Source organism: Phyllobates terribilis, unplaced genomic scaffold (genome assembly GCF_046119375.1).
Source record: "Phyllobates terribilis strain yellow unplaced genomic scaffold, ASM4611937v1 Scaffold_3__8_contigs__length_932513732, whole genome shotgun sequence".
Classification (NCBI taxonomy): domain Eukaryota; kingdom Metazoa; phylum Chordata; class Amphibia; order Anura; family Dendrobatidae; genus Phyllobates; species Phyllobates terribilis.
Window position 1 is genome coordinate 66,219,336 of NW_027362763.1, and position 6,000 is coordinate 66,225,335.

Here is a 6,000-nt window from a genome sequence, read left to right on the forward strand (position 1 = left end):
CATCTAGCTCTGAAAAAAATATTTGGCCTTCTAGCAGTGTGTGGGACTTGTTCTATTAGTCCATCTATACTGACCTCCATCAGGTTGCAAATTGAATATAATTTTTTTCTGCATCTAGATCTGAAAAAATATTTGGGCTTCTAGCAGTGTGTGGAACTTGTTCTATTAGTCCATCTATACTGACCTTCCTCACGTTGCAAATTGAATATAATTTTTTTCTGCATCTAGCTCTGAAAAAAGATTTGTGCTTCTAGCTGTGTGTGGGACATGTTCTATTAGTCCATCTATACTGACCTCCATCAGGTTGCAAACAGAATATAATTTTTTCTGCATCTACCACTGAAAAAATATTTGGGCTTCTAGCTGGGTGTGGGACTTGTTCTATTAGTCCATCTATACTGACCTCCATCTGGTTGCAAATTGAATATATTATTTTTCTGCATCTAGCTCTGAAAAAATATTTGGCCCTCTAGCAGTGTGTGGGACTTGTTCTATTAGTCCATCTGTACTGACCTCCATCAGGTTGCAAATTGAATATAATATTTTTCTGCATCTAGATCTGAAAAAATATTTGGCCTTCGAGCATTGTGTGGGACTTGTTCTATTAGTCCATCTATACTGACCTCTATCAGGTTTCAAATTGAATATAACATATTTCTGCATCTAGCTCTGAAAAAATATTTGGCCTTCTAGCAGTGTGTGGGACTTGTTCTATTAGTTCATCTATACTGACCTCCATCAGGTTGCAAATTGAATATAATATTTTTTTGTATCTAGCTCAGAAAAAATATTTGGGCTTCTAGCAGTGTGTGGGACTTGTTCTATTAGTCCATCTATACTGACCTCCATCAGGTTGCAAATTGAATATAATATTTTTCTGCATCTAGCTCTGAAAAAATATTGGCCTTCTAGCAGTGTGTGGGACTTGTTCTATTAGTCCATCTATACTGACCTCCATCAGGTTGCAAATTGAATATAATTTTTTTCTGCATCCAACTTGGAAAAAATATTTGGGCTTCTAGCTGTGTGGGGGTCTTGTTCTATTAGTCCATCTATACTGACCGCCATCAGGTTGCAAATTGAACATAATTTTTTTCTGCATCTAGCTCTGAAAAAATATTTGGCCTTCTATCAGTGTGTGGGACTTGTTCTATTAGTCCATCTATACTGACCTCCATCAGGTTGCAAATTGAATATAATTTTTTTCTGCATCTAGCTCTGAAAAAATATTTGGGCTTCTAGCAGTGTTTGGGACTTGTTCTATTAGTCCATCTATACTGACCTCCATCACGTTGCAAACAGAATATAATTTTTTCTGCATCTACCTCTGAAAAAAGATTTGTGCTTCTAGCTGTGTGTGGGACTTGTTCTATTAGTCCATCTATACTGACCTCCATCAGGTTGCAAACAGAATATAATTTTTTCTTCATCTACCTCTGAAAAAATATTTGGGCTTCTAGCTGGGTGTGGGACTTGTTCTATTAGTCCATCTATACTGACCTCCATCTGGTTGCAAATTGGATATAATATTTATCTGCATCTAGCTCTGAAAAAATATTTGGCCCTCTAGCAGTGTGTGGGACTTGTTCTATTAGTCCATCTATACTGACCTCCATCAGGTTGCAAATTGAATATAATATTTTTCTGCATCTAGATCTGAAAAAATATTTGGCCTTCAAGCATTGTGTGGGACTTGTTCTATTAGTCCATCTATACTGACCTCTATAAGGTCGCAAATTGAATATAACATTTTTCTGCATCTAGCTCTGAAAAAATATTTGGCCTTCTAGCAGTGTGTGGGACTTGTTCTATTAGTTCATCTATACTGACCTCCATCAGGTTGCAAATTGAATATAATATTTTTTTGTATCTAGCTCAGAAAAAAATATTTGGGCTTCTAGCAGTGTGTGGGACTTGTTCTATTAGTCCATCTATACTGACCTCCATCAGGTTGCAAATTGAATATAATATTTTTCTGCATCTAGCTCTGAAAAAATATTGGCCTTCTAGCAGTGTGTGGGACTTGTTCTATTAGTCCATCTATACTGACCTCCATCAGGTTGCAAATTGAATATAATTTTTTTCTGCATCCAACTCTGAAAAAATATTTGGGCTTCTAGCTGTGTGGGGGTCTTGTTCTATTAGTCCATCTATACTGACCGCCATCAGGTTGCAAATTGAACATAATTTTTTTCTGCATCTAGCTCTGAAAAAATATTTGGCCTTGTATCAGTGTGTGGGACTTGTTCTATTAGTCCATCTATACTGACCTCCATCAGGTTGCAAATTGAATATAATTTTTTTCTGCATCTAGTTCTGAAAAAATATTTGGGCTTCTAGCAGTGTGTGGGACTTGTTCTATTAGTCCATCTATACTGACCTCCATCACGTTGCAAACAGAATATAATTTTTTCTGCATCTACCTCTGAAAAAAGATTTGTGCTTCTAGCTGTGTGTGGGACTTGATCTATTAGTCCATCTATACTGACCTCCATCAGGTTGCAAACAGAATATAATTTTTTCTGCATCTACCTCTGAAAAAATATTTGGGCTTCTAGCTGGGTGTGGGACTTGTTCTATTAGTCCATCTATACTGACCTCCATCTGGTTGCAAATTGAATATAATATTTATCTGCATCTAGCTCTGAAAAAATATTTGGCCCTCTAGCAGTGTGTGGGACTTGTTCTATTAGTCCATCTATACTGACCTCCATCAGGTTGCAAATTGAATATAATATTTTTCTGCATCTAGATCTGAAAAAATATTTGGCCTTCAAGCATTGTGTGGGACTTGTTCTATTAGTCCATCTATACTGACCTCTATCAGGTCGCAAATTGAATATAACATTTTTCTGCATCTAGCTCTGAAAAAATATTTGGCCTTCTAGCAGTGTGTGGGACTTGTTCTATAAGTCCATCTATACTGACCTCCATCAGGTTGCAAATTGAATATAATATTTTTCTGTATCTAGCTCAGAAAAAATATTTGGGCTTCTAGCAGTGTGTGGGACTTTTTCTATTAGTCCATCTATACTGACCTCCATCAGGTTGCAAATTGAATATAATATTTTTCTGCATCTAGCTCTGAAAAAATATTGGCCTTCTAGCAGTGTGTGGGACTTGTTCTATTAGTCCATCTATACTGACCTCCATCAGGTTGCAAATTGAAAATAATTTTTTTCTGCATCCAACTCTGAAAAAATATTTGGGCTTCTAGCTGTGTGTGGGTCTTGTTCTATTAGTCCATCTTTACTGACCGCCATCAGGTTGCAAATTGAACATAATTTTTTTCTGCATCTACCTCTGAAAAAATATTTGGCCTTCTAGCAGTGTGTGGGACTTGTTCTCTTAGTCCATCTATACTGACCTCCATCAGGTTGCAAATTGAATATAATATTTTTTTGCATCTAGCTCTGAAAAAATATTTGGCCTTCTAGCAGTGTGTGGGACTTGTTCTATTAGTCCATCTATACTGACCTCCATCAAGTTGCAAACTGAATATAATTTTTTTCTGCATCTACCTCTGAAAAAATATTTGGCTTTCTAGCAGTGTGTGGGACTTGTTCTATTAGTCCATCTATACTGACCTCCATCAGGTTGCAAATTGAATATAATATTTTTCTACATCTAGCTCTGAAAAAATATTTGGCCATCTAGCAGTGTGTGGGACTTGTTCTATTAGTCTATCTATACTGACCTCCATCAGGTTGCAAATTGAATATAATATTTTTCTGCATCTAGGTCTGAAAAAAATATTTGGCCTTCTAGCAGTGTGTGAGACTTGTTCTATTTGTCCATCTATACTGACCTCCATCAGGTTGCAAATTGTATATAATATTTTTCCGCATCTAGCTCTGAAAAAATATTTGGGCTTCTAGCAGTGTGTGGGACTTGTTCTATTAGTCCATCTATACTGACCTTCATCACGTTGCAAATTGAATATAATTTTTTTCTGCATCTAGCTCTGAAAAAAGATTTGTGCTTCTAGCTGTGTGTGGGACTTGTTCTATTAGTCCATCTATACTGAACTCCATCAGGTTGCAAACAGAATATAATTTTTTCTGCATCTACCTCTGAAAAAATATTTGGGCTTCTAGCTGTGTGTGGGACTTGTTCTATTAGTCCATCTATACTGACCTCCATCTGGTTGTAAATTGAATATAATATTTTTCTGCATCTAGCTCTGAAAAAATATTTGGCCCTCTAGCAGTGTGTGGGACTTGTTCTATTAGTCCATCTATACTGACCTCCATCAGGTTGCAAATTGAATATAATATTTTTCTGCATCTAGATCTGAAAAAATATTTGGCTTTCAAGCATTGTGTGGGACTTGTTCTATTAGTCCATCTATACTGACCTCTATCAGGTCGCAAATTGAATATAACATTTTTCTGCATCTAGCTCTGAAAAAATATTTGGCCTTCTAGCAGTGTGTGGGACTTGTTCTATAAGTCCATCTATACTGACCTCCATCAGGTTGCAAATTGAATATAATATTTTTCTGTATCTAGCTCAGAAAAAATATTTGGGCTTCTAGCAGTGTGTGGGACTTTTTCTATTAGTCCATCTATACTGACCTCCATCAGGTTGCAAATTGAATATAATATTTTTCTGCATCTAGCTCTGAAAAAATATTGGCCTTCTAGCAGTGTGTGGGACTTGTTCTATTAGTCCATCTATACTGACCTCCATCAGGTTGCAAATTAAAAATAATTTTTTTCTGCATCCAACTCTGAAAAAATATTTGGGCTTCTAGCTGTGTGTGGTCTTGTTCTATTAGTCCATCTTTACTGACCGCCATCAGGTTGCAAATTGAACATAATTTTTTTCTGCATCTACCTCTGAAAAAATATTTGGCCTTCTAGCAGTGTGTGGGACTTGTTCTCTTAGTCCATCTATACTGACCTCCATCAGGTTGCAAATTGAATATAATATTTTTTTGCATCTAGCTCTGAAAAAATATTTGGCCTTCTAGCAGTGTGTGGGACTTGTTCTATTAGTCCATCTATACTGACCTCCATCAAGTTGCAAACTGAATATAATTTTTTTCTGCATCTACCTCTGAAAAAATATTTGGCTTTCTAGCAGTGTGTGGGACTTGTTCTATTAGTCCATCTATACTGACCTCCATCAGGTTGCAAATTGAATATAATATTTTTCTACATCTAGCTCTGAAAAAATATTTGGCCATCTAGCAGTGTGTGGGACTTGTTCTATTAGTCTATCTATACTGACCTCCATCAGGTTGCAAATTGAATATAATATTTTTCTGCATCTAGGTCTGAAAAAAATATTTGGCCTTCTAGCAGTGTGTGGGACTTGTTCTATTTGTCCATCTATACTGACCTCCATCAGGTTGCAAATTGAATATAATATTTTTCTGCATCTAGCTCTGAAAAAATATTTGGGCTTCTAGCAGTGTGTGGGACTTGTTCTATTAGTCCATCTATACTGACCTTCATCACGTAGCAAATTGAATATAATTTTTTTCTGCATCTAGCTCTGAAAAAAGATTTGTGCTTCTAGCTGTGTGTGGGACTTGTTCTATTAGTCCATCTATACTGACCTCCATCAGGTTGCAAACAGAATATAATTTTTTCTGCATCTACCTCTGAAAAAATATTTGGGCTTCTAGCTGTGTGTGGGACTTGTTCTATTAGTCCATCTATACGGACCTCCATCTGGTTGCAAATTGAATACAATATTTTTCTGCATCTAGCTCTGAAAAAATATTTGGCCCTCTAGCAGTGTGTGGGACTTGTTCTATTAGTCCATCTATACTGACCTCCATCAGGTTGCAAATTGAATATAATATTTTTCTGCATCTAGATCTGAAAAAATATTTGGCCTTCGAGCATTGTGTGGGACTTGTTCTATTAGTCCATCTATACTGACCTCTATCAGGTTGCAAATTGAATATAACATTTTTCTGCATCTAGCTCTGAAAAAATATTTGGGCTTCTAGCAGTGTGTGGGACTTGTTCTATTAGTCCATCTATA